This window comes from Ranitomeya imitator, chromosome 2 (assembly GCF_032444005.1).
Source record: "Ranitomeya imitator isolate aRanImi1 chromosome 2, aRanImi1.pri, whole genome shotgun sequence".
Taxonomy (NCBI): Eukaryota; Metazoa; Chordata; class Amphibia; order Anura; family Dendrobatidae; genus Ranitomeya; species Ranitomeya imitator.
The window spans coordinates 820654561-820677900 of NC_091283.1; the positions used below are offsets into that span (position 1 = coordinate 820654561).

At 42.3% G+C, this 23340-nt stretch overlaps 2 protein-coding genes across 2 annotated transcripts in view; one reads left to right on the plus strand and one right to left on the minus strand.

Annotated features, from left to right (window-relative positions):
* The window catches only part of DOCK1 (dedicator of cytokinesis 1), a 421618-nt gene that overhangs the window by 154148 nt on the left and 244130 nt on the right, over positions 1 to 23340 (minus strand). The gene's annotated exons all lie outside the window — the stretch shown is intronic.
* The window catches only part of INSYN2A (inhibitory synaptic factor 2A), a 64399-nt gene continuing 57468 nt past the window's right edge, over positions 16410 to 23340 (plus strand). The window contains exon 1 of the mRNA XM_069753949.1: positions 16410 to 16763. The gene's annotated coding sequence lies outside the window, so the exon portion shown is untranslated. The remainder of the gene's footprint in view (positions 16764 to 23340) is intronic.

The following is a 23340-nucleotide window of genomic DNA, read 5'->3' on the forward strand; positions in this document are numbered from 1 at the left end:
GAAGAGGAGCTCTGTGGGGGGGAATATTCCAGAGTGGAGCGATGTGCGGGGGAATATTACAGAGAAGAGCTGTGTGTGGCGGAATATAACGGAGAGGAGCGCTGTGTGTGGGAATATTACGGAGGAGTGTGTGTGTGGGGGAAATTACAGAGAGGAGCGGTGTGTGTGGGAATATTACAGAGAGGAGCTGAGTGTGGAGGAATATTATGAAGAGGAGCTGAGTGTTCGGGAATATTACGGAGAGGAGCTGAGTGTGGAGGAATATTACGAAGAGGAGCTGAGTGTTGGGGAATATTACGAAGAGGAGCTGAGTGTTGGGGAATATTACGAAGAGGAGCTGAGTGTTGGGGAATATTACGAAGAGGAGCTGAGTGTTGGGGAATATTACGGAGAGGAGCTGAGTGTTGGGGAATGTTACGAAGAGGAGCTGAGTGTTGGGGAATATTACGAAGAGGAGCTGAGTGTTGGGGAATATTACGAAGAGGAGCTGATTGTTGGGGAATATTACGGAGAGGAGCTGTGTATGGGAATATTACGACGAGGAGCTGATTGTTGGGGAATATTACGGAGAGGAGCTGTATGTGGTAAATATTAAAGAGAGGAGCTGTGTGGGGTGAATATTAAAGAGAGGAGCTGTGTGGGGTGAATATTAAGAAGGGGAGCTGTGTGGGGGGGAATATTATGGAGATGAGTTGTGTGGGGCAAAATTATGAAGCGGAGCTGTGAGGTGGAATATTACAAAGAGAAGTTGTGTTGGGGACATTGTGGACATAGGCAGTGTGTAGGGACATTATAGAGAGGGGCAGTGTAGGAGGGCCATTATGGCGAGGGGCAGTGTGGGGAGGATATTATGGAGAGAGGCAGTGTGGTAGGGATATTATGTGAAGGAAGCACATTAAGGGGCAATTATTTATTCAAGGGTGCAGCAAGGGAAATGTCTTTATTTACGGATCAGTATAATGATACTTTTATCTTTCAGGGCACCGTGTCGGCAAGTACTGCTGAAGCTGGAGAGGAGGGAAGTTTGTGGAGATGAGCTGTGGTCATGAAATCTCCTCATGGCATCTGTATTCCATGGGGAAAAAAGTGATGGGAACGATCATAGAAGAAGTCACCTATAAAGTACATGGATGTAAATATTTATCTGTGATCTCTCCTGCATCTTATCTGAGCATGCTCGGGTGTTATCCGAGCATCTAGGAGTTAGAGAATCCCCACATATGACGCGGCTGTCTAACAGCTGCAAATCATGCAGATACAGGGACTAGAACATAATATACGAGCACTCAAGATGCTCGGATAACACCTCAGCATCCTCGGATAAGACGTTACCAGAGCACGTTCGCTCACCACTATTGAGGACTTACTGGAAGTTGCAGGTTTACGTGATACAAGTGTATATGGGGCTGACCTGGATCTGCAGTTGATCACTGTACTAAGCTTGGTGATGTACTCATGTACTGACGGTGGTTTTGATCATGTAGCAATCCATAAAGTGCTTAGTGTTAAAACTGAATATTCCACAAAATGTAGTTTTGAGATTATGAGGAGGATTTAATGGAGTTTCTGCTCAGTTTAAGTTTGGGTGTGTTCATATTGATTTTTTTTTTTGCAGAAACTCAAAATCCTTCTCCAATACTCAAAACTCGGTTCTGCGGATTAATTCATGTAAATACCACTGTACATTTTTTGGGAGCCCATCGGATTTGCTCAGCATGACAATGTGGACCTTGGACCAAAAAAAAGTTGTGCACCCCTATGTTAGACAATGAGAAGGAACCTTCATAGGTAGAACCTGAAACTTCTCAACAACAATGCAATATTTGTAAATCAAAGCTCTCCCTATCCCCAAATGAAAATTAGTAATGGAGAAACCCAAGCATAGATTTTTGAGTGGATATAACAGAAGGACAAAAAAATAAATAACTTGGCACTCAACTTGGTGGATAGTGGTAGTTAAGAAAAACAAAATTTATTACTTTCGAGTAGCAGTCCAGAATATTAAGACGTTTCGGTCATTTACAACAGACCTTCTTCAGTAAACTGCACGAATATATAACAGTGTATTACAATTACAATGTTGGAAATCAAACAAAGAAATCAAAATAAGATAAATCTCAGAAACAAAAACACAATCAAAAAATAAGTGATGGAGGGGAAGGAAGGAAGGAGAGGAAAGGAAAATATTATATTTTTACATACCCGACTGCTGTAAAGGTATAGATGATCCTAGTGTAAGTATATATAGAAGACAGAGGGGTCCCATGTAGGAATCCCAATAGGACCTATCTGATAGCGGCCAAATAGCCTGGAACAGTAGAACAATGTATTAGGACCAGTGCCATATAGGTGGATTGGGTATATGTAGGAGATGTATATATATAAATGTATGCATATATACACTAACCCAGATTGTAAGTCATCAGTATTCATCCACTCCAGGATAAGAAAGAATGTAATAGGGGACACGGAGCTGCAAGGGTAGAATAGTGGGAATTAAGTCTCAAATAGTGAGACTAAACTATAGCAGGAATTAAATCATTAATAGTGAGATTAGACCATAGGAAAACATGAAGGAGCAAGAATCTCACCTAATAAAGATGTCAAGAGGAGTATATGACCTCAAAAGTAATTTCACATGTGTGGCAGAGCAGTATATCCAGCGTTTAACACAAGTAACAGAGTAGTTGATACTCCAAACTAATGGAGAGCTGGAAAAAATAAGTTATATGATTTGCCATAAAGGAGGATTTCGGTTGTTCCTGTCATTTATTACATGCCCCCTTACTTTGGCCACGCCACACACGGCATTCTTTTTCCCTTTATATACGTAGTTCGGGCTATTGCCGTTTCTAGAACTACATGTCCCGAGATGCGCCGCGATATTTCCGGTTTACTTCCGGCAATCTAGGACACGCCCCCCGCTTTCAGCCGCGACACATACGGCGTCCTTAGTTCCGGCCCCAGCCGATTTTAGAACTACATGTCCCAAGAGGCGCCGCGCCACTTCCGGTTAGACTTTCTTCCGGTTTTAGTCCCGCCCTACCGCTACATAGTGTGGCTCCGTTCTTAGGTCTGCATTCAATTAGCGGTGGACACCGCATTGATGTACGCCCGCCACTCACTTTATATCGGTAAGTTACTACAGTCGCTCTTGCTCTGCACTTGCAACTTTATCCCTACATTTGGGGGTCATTATACTATTAGCTTCCATTTCATGTATTTTCCTAGGAGCTGCCTGTGCCCATTAGTTTAACCTACAAGAGGGTGTTTCTAGCTCCCATTTCCTTCGGACTTTTTCTTTATATGGTGAGCTACATAAACTGTGTGTGTACATATATATATATAATATTTAGTCCTCTTTGTCTGTTGGAATCCTCCTTTATGGCAAATCATATAACTTATTTTTTCCAGCTCTCCATTAGTTTGGAGTATCAACTACTCTGTTACTTGTGTTAAACGCTGGATATACTGCTCTGCCACACATGTGAAATTACTTTTGAGGTCATATACTCCTCTTGACATCTTTATTAGGTGAGATTCTTGCTCCTTCATGTTTTCCTATGGTCTAATCTCACTATTAATGATTTAATTCCTGCTATAGTTTAGTCTCACTATTTGAGACTTAATTCCCACTATTCTACCCTTGCAGCTCCGTGTCCCCTATTACATTCTTTCTTATCCTGGAGTGGATGAATACTGATGACTTACAATCTGGGTTAGTGTATATATGCATACATTTATATATATACATCTCCTACATATACCCAATCCACCTATATGGCACTGGTCCTAATACATTGTTCTACTGTTCCAGGCTATTTGGCCGCTATCAGATAGGTCCTATTGGGATTCCTACATGGGACCCCTCTGTCTTCTATATATACTTACACTAGGATCATCTATACCTCACCTTTACAGCAGTCGGGTATGTAAAAATATAATATTTTCCTTTCCTCTCCTTCCTTCCTTCCCCTCCATCACTTATTTTTTGATTGTGTTTTTGTTTCTGAGATTTATCTTATTTTGATTTCTTTGTTTGATTTCCAACATTGTAATTGTAATACACTGTTATATATTCGTGCAGTTTACTGAAGAAGGTCTGTTGTAAATGACCGAAACGTCTTAATATTCTGGACTGCTACTCGAAAGTAATAAATTTTGTTTTTCTTAACTACCACTATCCACCAAGTTGAGTGCCAAGTTATTTATTTTTACTTCTATTTACTGGTGTGGGAAACCTCTCTTGAGCACCGACACAGCTGTGCCGCGCTATACTTTACTATTGACTTCCTCTACGCGAGCACGCTGTCTGCTATGTCATCTTTGACATTTTCATATAACCTTGATGAAACTAATACCATACTCTCTAAGTTAAATCTCCCTAGTGATTTCCTCAAAACACCTCCGAGAGAAACGAGAGGGAGGGACCTGGAACGTGAACAAAGACACCAGATCAATTTAGAGTTACATTGCGCTACTCTCACCGAATACCTACGAGTGAAGAGAATTCCCAGGGGTTTGAGAGTTCCTCTCCGTCCCACTTTGTTTGGGGACTGTCAGGAATTTTGTCAGAAATATGAGCAAATACTGAATAAATGCTCGTTTGACTTAATGACTCTTACTGTTGAACATCTACAGAAAGCTATTGCTTCCAGTAAAGACATTATCAAAAATATTGAGACGCAACTATCATCCTCCAGCACAGTTGAAGAACTTGAGGCCTTAAAAACTCGCCTCAAAACAGTCACTGACCAACATAGACGTGATACTGAATACAGAAAGCGATCTAAATTCCAGAGAGACGCCGATGATTATCAAAATAACCGTGTCTACCGCTGGCAGGACAGAACAACTTTTCAGTCTAACACGACCAAATCTGATTTTCATTCCTCCATTGACCTTTCCACCTCAGGTTCGGAATCCGATAGACGTAACAATCCCAGTGGTTCCAACGCTTTTTTAGGCCAGCGGAGAAGACGACAACCGCAACAAAGAAGAAGAGGACGAGGAGGAGTCAACGAAGGAAGAGACGCGGACTTTTACAGGGTGACTCGATCCCAGGTAAAACACCGTTGGTAATTAACATTTCTACAAAGACTCTCAGCATTGCGGAACACAGTGTCCTGCAGAAGGGTCTTTCGTTTTGCCCTTCTTATAAGTTTGACACATTTACAATGGACATGGACTTACATCGTTTCTACCGCCGCTTGAGACTATTAGTACACTTCGACTCCTCAGAGGCGACTCCTGTTACCACCTCAGATTCCCCTAGATCTCTGATCTCATCACATAGTCTGGGCTTACGTAATAGGAGCACATATAGACCACCTAGGTCCTCACATGCAGTTGAAGCCTTCATTGGCATTATTGAACAGTCTTTTTCTCAACTCCGTCAAGACATTGAGACACACAAACTACACACGTCTACTAATCTTAGTGCCCCGGATTTCCAAGCACTACAGACACTAAGAAACGATAAGGAGATTATCATTAAGCCAGCTGATAAAGGCGGGGCTATAGTGATTATGAATAAATCCGAATATACAAAGGAGATATATCGACAGCTAAGAGACGATACTATATATCGCCCGCTACCAGGTGACCCCACCATCATGACTAGGGATCTCATCAAAGACACTCTGGATCCCTATGTGGAAAAGGGTGTCATTGATGGCAAAACAAAAGAGTATCTAACCAAGGACTTTCCAATCACTCCGGTATTTTACATACTGCCCAAGATTCACAAAAATCTTGAACATCCACCAGGCCGCCCAATAGTAGCCTCTACAGAGTCCATACTCTCTCCATTAGCCATCTTTCTAGAGAAAGTCTTGACACCTCTTATACGCTCATCTCCATCATTTCTCCTTGACACAGGTGACTTTTTACGCCAATTACGGAATCTAGACCCTCTTCCTACTGATCTCCTACTAGTCTCTCTAGATGTCAAAGACCTTTATACATCTATTCCCCATGCACAAGGGATCCTTAGCGTAAGACATCTTCTCACTAACTCTTCACTCCACCCTGATGTGATCAATCTCTGTTTGGATTTACTAACAATAGTCCTTACTAGGAATTTTTTCATGTTTGAGGACCAGTTTTACTTACAAATTAAAGGGACCGCCATGGGATCAAACGTGGCTCCGCCATATGCCAACAGTTACATGGCCCTCTTTGAGGAGGAGATTGTTTACCCGGACCCCCTATTTCAAGCCCACTGTCCCTTTTGGAGACGCTACATAGACGACGTCTTCTGTCTATGGACTGGCACATCACAGACTTTGGACTTATTTCTACATACATTAAATACGGCCTGGCCAGGACTAATGTTCACTATGACAAGTAGCACAGAAAAAGTTAGTTTCCTTGACACTCTAATCTTTAGGGACGAGCAAGGTAACCTCAAGACAGACCTGTACACCAAGTCAACCGATAGAAACAGTCTGTTACACTACAGCAGCCTTCATCCGGTTGCCACTAAAAAATCTATTCCCCGATCACAATTTACACGGGTACAGAGGATAGTCACCGATCCCGACTTATTACAGACCAGAACTGATGAGATGTTTCTCAAGTTCAGGGAAAGAGGTTATCCTGTAGACCTCCTAACAGAGGCTATTACTCCCCGCGTCACAAAACGTCCCCTCAATAACAAAAGAGTACCCTTTGTACATATGTATCATCCGTATGTACACATCCTGCACCACAAGATCAGACGTCATTGGAACCTACTACGAACTGCCCACCCACAAATCCCAGAATTTCAAGACCATTTCTTACCTTGCTATAAACGCCCCACGAACATACGCGACACACTGATCAGAGCGGATCTAGGTACTAATAAGGACAACACCCAACGATTCCTTACACAACCTAAACATGGTACCTTTCCATGTCTGCATTGCAATCAGTGCAACAGTGTTATCAAGGGCGACACGTTCCATCATCCCCACTCTGGTAAGAGATATAATATCAAAGGATTTTTTACCTGTGACTCATCTTTTGTCATATATGCGATCAAGTGTCCCTGTGGCCTCTTATATATTGGCGAGACTACACAACCTATTAGATCACGTATTTCTAAACATAAGTCCACGATTCGTTGTCAGAATTTACTTCTACCACTCCCATCCCATTTCGTGTCAAAGGGCCACAACATATCACAACTGAGATTCCAGGTGTTGGAACATATCCCAGTACAGAGACGGGGTGGGAACAGGATCCACCTCCTTAAAAAGAAGGAGGCCTACTGGATCCATGAACTACAAACCTTGTCTCCTAAAGGCCTTAACAGGGAATATGATCCACTGGCATTTATTTAAATATTATATTATGGTCAAATAGTAGTTCTCCTCCAGGCCAAGCATCCCGTGATCCACACAGTTGGGTCATGCCGTTTTATAATACCTTATCCGCTTCCTTACAGAGACCAATTTATTGTCGATTATGTTATATGCTATATAGAATCTATACAATTTGTCATTTACTAATTAGCTTGTTCTTCTTTACAGAGCCGCCTATATTGACGCTCATCATGCAAATCACTGCCTGCCCCCTCCCCCTCCCTGGATTTTCCTTTCCCTTGTTCCCTACCCGACTGCATCTATTGTTATTCTATTACTTCTATCCCCTGTCTCTTATATGGTCTGTACTTCGATCTACTTCTACATTCATGCTATATTGTCCTATATATATTACCTGCCATATTAGTGCTTTTCCATTGTGGCCCCTATATTATATTATATATCGTATATTTGTAGGCATTTCCTTTATTACATAGTGCTGCTCCAATTTCGGTTGTTCCTGTCATTTATTACATGCCCCCTTACTTTGGCCACGCCACACACGGCATTCTTTTTCCCTTTATATACGTAGTTCGGGCTATTGCCGTTTCTAGAACTACATGTCCCGAGATGCGCCGCGATATTTCCGGTTTACTTCCGGCAATCTAGGACACGCCCCCCGCTTTCAGCCGCGACACATACGGCGTCCTTAGTTCCGGCCCCAGCCGATTTTAGAACTACATGTCCCAAGAGGCGCCGCGCCACTTCCGGTTAGACTTTCTTCCGGTTTTAGTCCCGCCCTACCGCTACATAGTGTGGCTCCGTTCTTAGGTCTGCATTCAATTAGCGGTGGACACCGCATTGATGTACGCCCGCCACTCACTTTATATCGGTAAGTTACTACAGTCGCTCTTGCTCTGCACTTGCAACTTTATCCCTACATTTGGGGGTCATTATACTATTAGCTTCCATTTCATGTATTTTCCTAGGAGCTGCCTGTGCCCATTAGTTTAACCTACAAGAGGGTGTTTCTAGCTCCCATTTCCTTCGGACTTTTTCTTTATATGGTGAGCTACATAAACTGTGTGTGTACATATATATATATAATATTTAGTCCTCTTTGTCTGTTGGAATCCTCCTTTATGGCAAATCATATAACTTATTTTTTCCAGCTCTCCATTAGTTTGGAGTATCAACTACTCTGTTACTTGTGTTAAACGCTGGATATACTGCTCTGCCACACATGTGAAATTACTTTTGAGGTCATATACTCCTCTTGACATCTTTATTAGGTGAGATTCTTGCTCCTTCATGTTTTCCTATGGTCTAATCTCACTATTAATGATTTAATTCCTGCTATAGTTTAGTCTCACTATTTGAGACTTAATTCCCACTATTCTACCCTTGCAGCTCCGTGTCCCCTATTACATTCTTTCTTATCCTGGAGTGGATGAATACTGATGACTTACAATCTGGGTTAGTGTATATATGCATACATTTATATATATACATCTCCTACATATACCCAATCCACCTATATGGCACTGGTCCTAATACATTGTTCTACTGTTCCAGGCTATTTGGCCGCTATCAGATAGGTCCTATTGGGATTCCTACATGGGACCCCTCTGTCTTCTATATATACTTACACTAGGATCATCTATACCTCACCTTTACAGCAGTCGGGTATGTAAAAATATAATATTTTCCTTTCCTCTCCTTCCTTCCTTCCCCTCCATCACTTATTTTTTGATTGTGTTTTTGTTTCTGAGATTTATCTTATTTTGATTTCTTTGTTTGATTTCCAACATTGTAATTGTAATACACTGTTATATATTCGTGCAGTTTACTGAAGAAGGTCTGTTGTAAATGACCGAAACGTCTTAATATTCTGGACTGCTACTCGAAAGTAATAAATTTTGTTTTTCTTAACTACCACTATCCACCAAGTTGAGTGCCAAGTTATTTATTTTTACTTCTATTTACTGGTGTGGGAAACCTCTCTTGAGCACCGACACAGCTGTGCCGCGCTATACTTTACTAATAACAGAAGGACAAGGCACAACGCAGTTATTTTATGTGAAATACAAGCATTCGCTATAATGCACAGAGGAGCCGACAATCGCTCTTATATGTCTAACTTTCATTAAAAGTTCAGGTTGTTTGACTGATCACATTTATGAACAATTTACTATAATTTACATTGTAAAATTATCCTTTAATTTTTAATTTATATTAAAAAATAAATAAATGTATATAAAAAATAAATACATTTTTTATGTGCTGTGAACAAAATTTTATTCATCTTAAGAAACACTGTAGGTTCCCAAGACAAGAAACAAAAATCTTTGGTTTCTCCTGCTCGCTCGGAGTCACATTCTACCAAGACTCCATTTCTTTACCTGTTGCTAAGCAACCAAGAAGCTAATACATGCAGACAGTGGACATCTCCATCATCTGCACCACAGCAGGATTTTAAAGAGTTCAAATAGGGTAAATAAAAAAAAATAAAAATAACAGAAAAAGCTAATTAACAAAAGTCTGGTCCTCTAATGAAGACTGTTCACTAAAAAAAATCCATGCAATCATTAACAGAGTAACAATGATGATGGTTGCAAATGCCAAAATAAGTACCTGTTTCTGAACATGTGTAAGAATAGTCATCAACAACTACATAGGAGAAAATGCCGGGCATAAATATTGCATTAATGCAAAATTTACCTAAAGTATTAGGATTTGCAAGGCTGATGCGCAAACTAGATCTTGCAGGATCTCATAGGACTGCAAACTAGACCTTATAAGTGGCAGGGTTGATGCACATTTGCATTAATGTTTCTGGCAAACTTGACAGAAATATATAAATGCTAAGCAATTACTTACCTACACCAAGTTGTAACTAATGCAGTCTGCTGCAACATTCAGTACAGAAATATCGAGAAACACAATCATGAAAATCAGATACATGGAGAATTACTTGAAAGCAATTTCAATTTAAATCCGCATTTCAGCACATATTTTCTTTTAAAACGCCCCTCGCTATACCGGCTACACTATTTATGAGTGCAACATGCAGAATCTCCTGTGTATTAAAAAGAGATGAGGCTTCAGCCTGACTCCTGCTTGTAACAGATAACAGGAAAATACCTATCCCAAGCAGGTGGCAGGAAATCTGGATTGAAGATGGATAACAAAGAATACATTGAGATTGCAGAAAGAACCTAATGTTTGCCAACTTGGAGTAAAGCCACTAATTGAAGATATTGTGGATATTTTTAACGCATAATCATGCTACCTTTCTTAGCCCATGCTCCCTGAATGGAAGGAACTTTCTGGAAGCTTTGTTTTTATGGTGGCTTGAGCGGTGCCAAAAGAGATTTGCCATCTCCTCCACACCTACTGGATGTAGGAGACCTTCCGGATGTATAGAGGATGAAAGAAAAGGAGGGGGTTCACTGGTGCCAAGGAGGTTTGCCCTCCCCTCCATACATACTGAATGTAAGCCTTCCGAAAAACTCTACTTTTCTTGAGGTTTCAGGAAACTTCAGTGGCGTGAGGAAATTTGCCAATTCTTCCAGGAGGTCTCCCATTTTTCGAACAGCGTTAGGATGTTTTGAAAGAGTTAGAAAATGTGCAACGCATAGCATAAACTGAGACTCTGCGGGGTGAATCTTGATTACACAGGATACAATGAGATTGCAGTTCTATGTCACTATCACTAACTGCCCTTAAAGAAGACTAAAAAAAAGAGCAAGGACATTGTCATGAGTCTCCAAACCCTCAGTAAAGCCAGAGTGTCTTACATTTGGCTAACATATAAGAGAAGAAAACGTTAATCATCACAGACAACACAGAAATTGCACATCACGTAAACAAGTTACACAAAAGGTATATGGAAGAGCCTATACATTATTCTTTATCTAAAGCCGATGTTGCAGTACATCAGACATAAAATGTCTGAGTGCTGCTCTATTTCCAAGAAATACAAACATGGTTTCTGTGTATTACAGGAAACTATAAAATACAAGCTGCAATTCATCATTTGCAGTTGTTTTTTTTAAGTCACTTTTCTTTTTAGTCTTATGGTATTCGATGCCTTCTTTACACCAAATTCTTCAAAATGATGCATCCGATTGATGAATTAACTGCAAACTAAAAATGTTCTAACTTTGTCCAGAATTTTGTGTAACTTTTTAAAGTAAAAAGTTGCAAAAATTGTGCCAAAGTTCTTGGCGCACATAAAATCACTTTTGGGGGGTGGGGGGAGACTGGGATACATGTGCGACAAATTTAAGCAACTATTTGAAAAGTAGAAAATGATAAATCAGAACAAAAACATATGTAAACTCTAAAAACCACCCACAAGGACAAACATAAAAACAAAAAAAGGCAAACAAAATAGGCTTTAAAAAAATGCACAAAAAAGGTGCTAAAAAAACCCAAAACGGACATGGTGTTTTCATTGTAGAAGATTCAAATGCATTAAAAGTGAATTACTAATTGCAGCAAAAAAGTACGTGATATGCAGTACATGCATTATTCTTCACAATTGTGAAAAGAGTTGGGAGAAATAGGCAAAGCTATGAGGAGTCACAAGGAAGATGTGTAAATAATAGTTTTAGGCTTGTTCCACACTACAAATTTGCCCGCAAAGTTCACTCGGTGCCGCCTGCTACATCGCAGTGCTATAAAAGTGAATGGGGTCACATTGCCACCTACGATATTTGCCCCCTACTAAATATCGTATACTACCGCGATAAGCAGCTAAATAAAAACGAGCCTCAGTTGCGGTTGGAGAAGTGTAAGTGTCGCAATATCAATCCCATTCGCTTTTATATAATGTTGTTAAAGGCGGTCGTGTAAGCCTAGTCTTATATGCAAACTGTTTGCCATGTGTACAACTTTGATGAACTTGTTGTAACCTTTGCTATTTTCTCCAGCACATAAATCAGACCGGATGAGTAATAATCACGCAGATGTGTGAAGCCAACAACATAGCAGATATCAGAAAAAAACATTAAATTCCCAGGAGCACTTTTTGATTATTTCGATAAATTAGAGAAGCTGATTTTTTTGGTGAATCTTCAGAATATTCGATTGGCTGCAATTTAATATGTAAAATAGAATAATTAAAATTTAAATATATGACCTGCAATAAAATATAGTACAAAACTTACAAAAAAAATGTAATAAAATTGATATTTTGAAAACTTTGTTAATCAATCAGGTCAAACTGATTAATTATGACCCTGTTATTTTGGTAAAACGCCACTGAAACTTTAAAGGGCCTCTGTCACCCCCTCCAGCCGTTATCAACTAAAAGAGCCACCTTGTGCAGCAGTAATGCTGCATTCTAACAAGGTGGCTCTTTTAGTTTTTGGTGCAGTTATTGCCAAAATAAAGCGTTTTATAATTTCGCCAAAATACCTTTCTTTAGACAGGGAGGCAGGTCTTAACCCCCCTGCTGGAAACGCCACACTGCCGTCACTCAAATCTTCTGGGGCGCCGGGAGCTGCCCCCTCCGCGCTATTTTCCCATTAAATCCGGCGCCTGCGCTGTTTAGTACTGGCCGTACAGGCGCAGTCTGCAAGACTGGATGTGACGTCAGACGGCCAGAGCTCACTGCGCCTGCACCAGCCAGTACTAAACAGCGCAGGCGCCGGTTTTCATGGGAAAACAGCACGGAAGGGGCTGCGCCCGGCGCCGAAGATTTGAGTGACGGCAGTGTGGCGTTTCCAGCAGGGGGGTTAATTTTGGCGAAATTATAAAACCCTTTATTTTGGGAATAAATGCACCAAAAACTAAAAGAGCCACCTTGTTAGAATGCAGCATTACTGCTGCACAAGGTGGCTCTTTTAGTTGATAACGGCTGGAGGGGGTGACAGAGGCCCTTTAAAGGGTTTGTTCAGCCTAAGGATATAAGTCTGCAGAGGCTATGTGACTGCAGACTTGTGAATCCTCACATCAAGCGCTGGGAGGATTCTCTGATGCCAGGACCGAAATTATTCGATTTCCATAATTTCAGCCACATTCTGACTAGACGTGGCCAGTTTCGCTCAATACACTTGTGTGGCACCCCAGGAGTTCAGGTACCACAGTGATGTTGCCTTCCTCTCGGGGAGGGTAATGTCATGCCTGGAGCCAGGAGCAATCCCTTTGGCAGGTAAGCTGTACACACAACACATTCTGAATCCAGGCCAGAAGGGGGAGCTCTAAACCCAGTTTTTAGGGGAGAGCTTCCCTCAATTTACATCCTGGTCTGGAGGGGGAGTTCGTTAGTTGGTCCAGGGAGACCAAGAGAGAAGGAAGTCTGGCAGAGACGAGAGACAGGGAAGGAGCACAGGAGTGATTAGGAGCAAGTCCCACAGCAGAACCGGAGGGCATAGGACTACACATAAATTGTCCACACCATACCTGAGATACAGCAGCATTTCAGAGCCTGGAGTCACCGTGCAAAGAGACCCCAGAGGAACGGCTCAAGCTGCCTACCATGCAGGTACTGTCCCAGGACAGGAGAGAACGAGGACCTTGTTAGGACACTACAGATAGCAAGGCACTAATAGACCAGCGCAAAGTGGAAGGCTCCCAACCTGACCTGTCAAGGGGGATTTCACCTGTTTTCAGGCTGCCTGGACTCCATCCACACCTCTTGCCAGTACCCTAGATTGTGGCCTGCTACCATCAGTAAAGCAGCTAAAGACTGCAACCCTGTGTCCTTCGTTCATTTTCTGGCAACCCACCATCCTTGCCCACTACACTGGGAGCTCTGGGGACCCCGCTTCACCTGTGGGAAGCGTCACCATCTAAGCTGCAGTAACATCACCCCAGAGGACCCCATTAAGCAGCGTCGGTCCCCTCTGACCGAGAACCACTGGTGGCATCACGAATAGACTTTATTCACCAAACCCTTAAATGACTATCCCCCTTTTAGCTTGAGTGCCCAGGGCACGGACCGGGTCGCAGCCACCATGACATCCCCTTTAAATGTGACCGGACCCGGTACAGAGTACCCCAAGCCCTGGCAGGCGACTCACTTGAACTGGGTGAGCCTCCGCATGTCTAGTTGGCACATGACCGCATGTATGCAAATCACTGACTTGGAGCTCCGGCAGCAGAGGACCTCGTAATGCGCATGATGCAAGGACTCACAAGACTAGTAGTGTAAGGCAGGACAACAACTTTAAGGCCAAGTTCAAGCAAAGTAGATGTGATGATATGAAAAATCATGCCCACTGTGTGTTTAAAGACACTGGTTAACAGTGTGAGTGTGATGAGGGTTTTTCCACCTATAGGCAGCCTAAAATTTTTTACTGTGGAATCCCAGGATTTCTGTGCAAAAACACTGGAAAAAAAATCATTGCACCAAATCTGGACCAAAAAAAAAGGTGAAACTGCTACAAAAAAATAAACGGTGCAAATACATACGGCCGTGTTCACAAGTAGCATAAATGTGTAACGTGGCACGGGGGGAGGTAGCCATAGGCGAGATGCTTATCTCTTATTCCCCGACATGCTACGTGATGAAGGGAGTCCTGGCTGGCTGTATGGACTTTGTGCTTTGGGGGCGCTATGCCCGTGCAGGACGCATGTAACTGATGTTGCTGGTTTGTCAGGACCAGGTGTTGAACAGTTCAATGAGAGAGACCACCATTCAAAAATAAACTTGTTACTGAACGGGAACATGGTAGGGAAAATATACAAGAGATAGCGGGTACACAGTCTTATGAATGTTTCCACTCAAAGCATTTTTCGCACAGTTTCCTTCCTTCTCTATTATTCTTCACCTTTACTCTTACTCCTTGTCCTGTTCCCACTGTTTCTTACTACTTCACCACTCAGCTCAGTGCCACAGTCCTGCTTAGCAAGAGTCCTTTACTCGCCCCGTGGCTCCGCGTCTTCTTTCCCCTTAGGGTGCCAGCATGGTCGTACTTGGCTTCAAGCTCAATGACAATCTAGATCTCTCGCCCAGGACTTTCTATTCGTCTCGCATACTCAGTCCTGTCTAGGCCCATTATCTTGAAAGTTGTAGATGCTAGGCCTTTCTGCTAGGCGTCCTCTCCCAGGACCAGTCTTTGAGCGATCACTGACTCTTAGTGACTTCTGCTCCGGATCTCACCATCTCTTTCCTTCGGGTCTCCTCTAAGGACACCCCATAATATGGCACTACTCACAGTGGATCTTAGGTCCCCTCTATACACTCCAGGACCTATCTAACAGGAAACTGTCACCTTCCCTCCCACTCTGGGCTACTCCCAAGCATTAACTCTCACTATCCCTGTTATCAAACTACACACATCATCAATACTACATCGCACTTCACATTACACCATATAAGATTAAACTTGCTTCTTCAAGGAGGAAAGGCAGTTTGTTCATCTCCTTACAAGTGTGCACTTTACTTGCAAGTTTTCTGCAAGTGTCCTCAACAAAACAATCCTCTCTGATTATTGCATTTTATGAGTTTTTCCTCTATATTTCAGGCGCCTTTGGTGCAGATTTAAAGTGGCGAGGATTTTTTTAAGTTCAGAAAAGCTTTGATTCTGCGCGTAAAACCACAGCTCTTTTTTACAAGGGCTTTTTTTTCAGAGCTCCCTTGGAAACCTATGGAGAAAAAAAATGCATCATAAACCCACAATTCAACAGCGTCTTTGAACTCATAGTGGGACGGAGTTTTCAAAAAATCCAATCAACTTTGTTTGAACAGTGCAAAAAAAAATCCATAGTATTTACACTAAGTGTGAACACAATCTTATAATCAGAGCAGATTGTTATTGCAAATTTTGCTGTGCAGCCTTGCAGAAAAAAATGTTTCTGCACATGACCTAAATTATTCCAAAAACTGCACTTAAATGAATCCAAAAAAATGATCCAAAATTGCACTGAACCCTAAACAACTCCAAACATTTTCTAAAACTGAACAGAAAGCCTGTTTAAGAAAATTCTCCGAAAAATCAAATGCTACAAAATCTACAAATCCCCTAAAACGCATATGACGAGCGCAGGTTGGCGTACACGGGTCCTAGCAGCCAACTTAGCCGATATGAGGCGAGATTTGCTTGGCAGGACACAAGGTGGCACTCCTTCCCTTGCAAATGCTATAGCAAAAATCTCTATGGTTTTCATGCAGTTTGAGTGGCGACTTCGAGATGGAAGCAGCTTTTGTGTTTCTGCTCTAATCATTCCTCCGGGTTTTGTTCTGTTTTTTTGTCTTTCACCCCTTTCCAGAAGAAGAAAAAGAAAAAAAAAATTCTTAAAAAAAAACAAAAAAAACAAACAAGTTTTAAAAATACCCCGAGACAACTGCTTTTACTATCGCAGCCATCAACTCTCAGGAAGCCAGGGAGATTGCTAGGAATATCTTGCAGCAGATGCTGAACCACAGAACATCCTTCAACAGTAGCCTTGCAGAACTGATCCGAGAGAAATGCCTCAAAGGAGAACTTCACAGTCATTTACTTATTTTTAAGGATACATAAGGTAAGCTCGGATGCCATAACACCCCCTTGTTCTGGAGGAGGCTACGGTCTTCTTGAGATGTCCATCTGCTTCCCCCGATCTCTCATTGTGTTTTGATTATCCTCGGTACTGACATTGGTGGTGATCTTGATCTATGGGGGTGAAGCTTGGCCATTTTCAGGGGGTGGGTAAATATTCCAAATTTGAGCATCCCCACGCTGTGTATGCATTTCCTGCAGAAAGCTATGGCAGTAGCACCATCTAGAAGCCCTGCGTAGTAGCCTGGGCTATCCGCTAGCTCTGTGATGCAGAATGGGTTTTGCTCGTGAAGAGCTGCGATAGACGGCATGTACTTTATTGATCGGCTCCTATGATGTGGTCCTGGGTGCACACAGCACAATATCTAGAGATCTGCATAGAGCATTTCCTGAGCTGCAGATCGCTCTATCAGGTGCTATATGGGCAGGCTTGCTCCTGGGACGTGAGTGTGTGTGTGCGGTCATTGCACCCAGCCTACTTGCTCATGCCGGTGCCATTGTCAGGCGGCATCCGGCCGACTTCGAGGTAATGATCGCTGGAATGAATGGTGACGATTGGTAAGTGTTTATCAGCCCCATCTAATATTTAACAGCAAATTAGCTCTTGTTTTATTGCGGCGTAATCCCTATAGGCGCAGCGGCGCCTTCCATCACTTTCCCCAGAATACCCAATGAGCAAATTTCATCTGGCCATCTTCATCCAAGGCACAGGACGAATACAAATACGAGGCGTCCGCCCCTATAGGTGCCAGCCGGACGATTATGATGGATGCTTTATGTGTCACGATTGCATGTGGGATTCAGTCCTGCGGATTCGTCAGCTCGTAACTTCTCCCATACAAAAAAAAAATCTGTGGGCTGGAGGTTGGGATGACATTAGGGTTAGGTTACCGACTTGAGCACCGGCCGCCGCCGCCACCGTCAATCATACGTACAGCTTCTTGTCACATGACCAGGAACGTAATTAGTCTCCTAAAACGTGTTTATTCCCCCAACCCTATATGATCTACACCAGCTTCACAAGAATTCCCTGCCCCGAGATTCCCATCCCAAGGCACGCTGCTTTCTCCAGACTTGGATCTGCATTCAAAGTCGCTTTCATCTCTGAAATATTCATTACATCTTTTTTTTCTTCCTTGTGAGGTTACACTGGAAGATACTCAGGCTTCTGAATTTATAACCAGGCAGCAAAGCACCCGGAGCAATGACTTACACAGATTACACCGTCCCCGGACTGATGGGGGTCAAATAAGTGGAACTGGGCTCAGGCGGATAATTTTTCCCTTAATTAATATTTCAACTTTCTCGCATCTAAATATTTTTCCAGTTTGTGTAACGGCTTGCTGAGTAAATTATATACCGGATATATTTTATTTCCCCACATGAAACTACAGGCACATATATATATATATATATATATATATATATATATATATATATATATATATATATATATATATATATATATGTTTGCATGTGCGTACTTGTGGAAAAAATAATTACACGCATATTTAATATGTATGCATCCCCATATCATACCTATATGCCAACATAGAGACTGTATATATGACATATTAAGGAAAAGCATTACTGAAAAAATGATGTATGAATAGAATATATATTTTACTTTAATATAAATATATATATAGAAAAAATATATAATATATATACATACACCGTATATATATAAATATATATATATATATTTATATATAAAATATCCATATAAAAATATATTTATAAAATAATTATATATATATATATATATATACACACACACACATACTTTTATGATATACACGCACCCAATAAATCATTACATAGAAAAATAAAATATATGTTGTATATATTACACACAAGTACAATAACATATATATAGTATATAGCTATAGTATAAATATTCTAAAATAAAAGGGAGGGGGGGAAAGAAAAGAAAAAAAAGGAGTATGTGTCCGGGATGCCATTGGCCGGGTTCGCCAAGTAGCCGTTTTATGTGCAGACATAACTTACAGAACCATTTGCATTTTTGCGACGGGTCATTTTGGTGAACAAGATATGGAATATATTATGACGCATAAAAAGTGTTCATCACTGTGAGCAGAGTGTTAGCAAGGTCACTGTGGAGGAAAGTCTGTCTCCATTGCAACCACCAAAAAAAAAAAAAAAAAAAGAAAGAAAAATCACCAATCCCATTTGAGGCGTATTCCCCGAGTATTCTCAGCAATGCAGAGATTGCAGTTCCGGGTGTACGATAAGTGGAAGGCATTTTGCTCATTGAGAGCGAAGCATCTGGAAATGTTTTTTTTTTGCAGTAGAAAGTTCCATGTTAATTCCCAAGAAAAAAAAAAAAGATAAAACTTATTCTTAAAGTTGCCGCTGTGGGAGGTTGAATCTCCACTGCGGGGGCGAATTGGCTTCCCCCACTCCCTGTGGACACGTACTGACTATTACACAACATGGACTATGCTAGAATGTGAAATCTATGGTTAGCTACTGATGTAGCAGAGCTGTGCCGGTCATTGGGTCTGCATCATTGCATCACAGATAGATGATGCAGTAGATTTCCCTGCAGTTGCATGGTGCCAAATGACAAACCCTGCTCTGCTACACATCCCTTTTCCACCGGACGGATTTATCTTCAGCTTTCGTCCTTGACAAAGTCCTTTATTTCTGTTAGACACGTGCACGGAATATCATCGCTTTGGCAAACCAGACATGCTCGTTTCCTGCGACACACATGTAGGTTTTTGGATTTGTCGATCCACGGAATATAATATATTTCCATTTGTAAGTGCGTGCAGCAATTTGTCAAGATGCCGCTAACATGACAGGAGTCACGTGAGTCGGCTAAGCGCCTGTCAATCACCCGTGATTAGCGCCTGGTTCCTGTGCCGTCCTCATAGCGATGCCCAATAATAATAATAATGGGTCAGTGATGGCACGTGTCTCCCAAATCCCAGCTCGGCTGCGATGGACACGTGGTGAGAAGCACTACCAGATCCAGTATTGATCACCACCCAGCTTTCCTCCTGCCCTGAATGGCACACAACAGCACTTTCCTTCCCTCTCTGTTTGGATATGTTCACATGAGGCAGATATGCTGCGACTTTCCACCACCAGAATAAATCTGCAGTGTGTTACAGCTGCTGAAAAGATCCAGAGCGGAAATTATCCTGCGCCGCGGAGTTAGGAACCTACGACAGGTCAGTTTTTTTCTCTGTGGGTTTTGACTGCGGATTTCACCCCCTTTTTGCAATGCGAAAGGTGAAAATCCACGGCCACCCACATGTAATAAACGCAGATCCGGGTCAAATGGGTGTGTGGGATCAAGTCAAAGCTATTATGTTACTGGAATCCTATACAGGAAACAGGAAGCTCAGGCTGAACAGTAATGCAGGGATTGAGCGGGAACACAATATTATATATGGGAACAATTTTCCGTATTAAATTTAATCAACATCTGCACTTCTTCTAAGCATCCAATGCTACATTATATGCAGCCCCCTGATGTACACAAGTGCACTTATTGTTCTTTTATCAGTCATTTCTGCAGATTTCTAACCTTGAATTAAATACCCGCAATTCTGCTGTTCTTTAGACTCATAACTAGATGGAGCAGAGTCCTGCCGTCCCCTCATATCACAAAAAGCCAAATTGGGCTCTGCTACATCTGCACATGAACGTGATCAGCTTCCTGCGCCACCGACTGATTTATATTTATTTACTTGTCCTAATGTGTCTGTGCGGAGAAACAATAGGGAAAGGCGAATATATATATATACACACACACACACACACACACACACACACAATGTCCTTGTCACGTTGCACAGGGCTCCAGATCTGGAGGGCATCTCCGACACAATCTGTACGGCATGTGTTAGCCTGACTCAGCATTCTGGTCATTAGTAACGTCTGACTCGCTGGTTCGCTCCAACACTCTCCTCCTTTCAGAGCCTTGAGGACTGGGAGCAATAATCATATGTAAGGAGCACAATTACCCATGCTCCAATATGCCATTACATGTCTTGGTGGACGTGTCTTCCAGCAGACAGCAATGGCAGGCGGCAATGCCGAGGAAGGAGGTTGATGGGATCTTATGCTCTGCACCATCCAGACATAGACAACTCTAAAGGCACAGAATGGTCAGCATGGCATCCTCAGAGAGGCCGAGAGGGATTAGTACATGTAAGGCGCACTTGTAAACTTTTGTGCCACCCATCACAGAATTGGAAGAGCCATTGATTGGTGGTTCAGATGTTCCCCACCACCTTCTCTTTGGTAGAGCATACTTGTCCATGGGCCTCGTGAGTATTTTGTGGACGATGGTGCACAATGGTACAGACTGGTCAGCATGGCATCCTCAGAGAGGCTGAGCGGGATCAGCGCATGTAATGGGCACATGTAAACTTTTGTGCCACCCATCACAGAATTGGAAGAGCCATTGATTGGTGGTTCAGATGTTCCGCACCACCTTCTCTTTGGTAGAGCATACTTGTCCATGGGCCTCGTGAGTATTTTGTGGACGATGGTGCACAATGGTACAGACTGGTCAGCATGGCATCCTCAGAGAGGCTGAGAGGGATCAGCGCATGTAATGGGCACATATAAACTTTTGTGCCACCCATCACAGAATTGGAAGAGCCATTGATTGGTGGTTCAGATGTTCCCCACCACCTTCTCTTTGGTAGAGCATACTTGTCCATGGGCCTCGGGAGTATTCTGTGGACAATGGTACAGAATGGTCAGCATGACATCCTCAGAGAGGCCGAGAGGGATTAGCGCATGTAATGGGCACATGTAAACTTTTGTGCCACCCATCACAGAATTGGAAGAGCCATTGATTGGTGGTTCAGATGTTCCGCACCACCTTCTCCTTGTCCATGGGTCTTGCGAGTAATCGGTGAAAGATAATGGACAATGGTACAGAATTGTCATCATGGCATCCTCAGAGTGGCTGAGAGGGATTAGTACATGTAATGGGCACATGTAAACTTTTGTGAAACCCATCACAGAATTGGAAGAATAATTAGTTGCTGGTTCACATGTTTCCACCACCTTCTCTGTGGTAGAGCATACTTATCCATGGGCCTCGTGAGTAATCGGTGAACGATGGTTCACAACGGACAACATTACAGAATGGTCAGCATGGCATCCTCAGAGGCCGACAGGGATCAGCGCATGTAGTGAGCACATGTAAACCTTTGTGCCACCCATCATAGAATTGGATGAGTCATTGGTTGCTGGTTCAGATGTTCCCCACCACCTTCTCTCTTGGTCCGTGGGCCTCCTGAGTAATCTGTGGACGATGGACGGGAGCCCTAGGAACCGCTTCCTACCTGATGGTATCCTCGGCTCTTCTTTTGATTATTTACAATAATAACCATGTGCACCAGTTCAACCAATCTAAAGAAGAGTCACAGATGTTGAGAGGTAAAAATAAGTCCTCCGGGCTCCCGGAGATCACCGAAGTGGCCGATGGACCGGGTCCTGCAAATCGATCCGCACCAACACTAATAGTAATCCATTGTGACAATGCTGAGAAATAAAGCATTACAACCACATGTAAATTATCCAAGTAGCGCATTCGGGAGGGGGGGGGGTGTCCTGCACTAAGCATGCCCCAATGCATGCAATGCTCAGATAAATTTGTATTCGACTTCAAAGCTTGATCTCTTACCGCTGGCACATTGGATTACTACAAAACAATATACGGTATGACTGCAGAATAATACATCCCAGGCTCAATGGCCTTGCAAGTTAAAAGGTTTTGGATTTTCGGTGTATAACAAAGCACCATGATCTTAAAAGTCCCGGAAGTGTATTGTATAACTTTTTCCCACAAGCGCACTTTAATGTGGTCAGTCCCCCCTCTCGACCCTTCTGCCCACTTTAGTACAAGCATCGGAACACAAAAGCTTCGCCCACGAGAGTCTATGAGGCTCCATGAGATATATCAGATTTCATAGCTTCTGGGGGAGAATCCGTCCATACCATACTACTGCCTATTGGAGGCACCATATAAATGGAGTCCTTGTCCAGACTTCTTAATCCACCATCTTGGTGGAGTCATTTTTGCATGACTTATTTTGCATTGATTGAACTTCTGCCTTTATAATAGTGAAGTTTTCCATTCCATTTCCGATATTCCTACCTCGAGCCCGTGTTTTGCAACGTGCTGCATTCTAAGGTCTTGTGCACAGGTTGCAGATTTGGTGCGTTTTTGCCATGCAGATTTGCTAGCAATGTTGATGCAAAGTGAATGAGAAACCTGCACATGTTGAGTATTTATGACTTGTAGATTTGGTGCAGAAAATAATCTACAGTGTCAATTTTCTTCTCGAGTTTTTGCCAGTATTTTTCACCACTCACCTCACTCAAAAAATGCAAAAGCAAAAACGCACGTTGTTGCAGCTGCACTTTTCCTGCCAAGAGATGCAGAAATGTTTGCACCCATTTACTCGACATGCGCACATAGCCTAAGAGAGTTAGTTGTTTGTACATCAAACTATTGTAGTGTTTTTGGTGTAAAAAGTATAAATTTATCAGAATGCAAATAT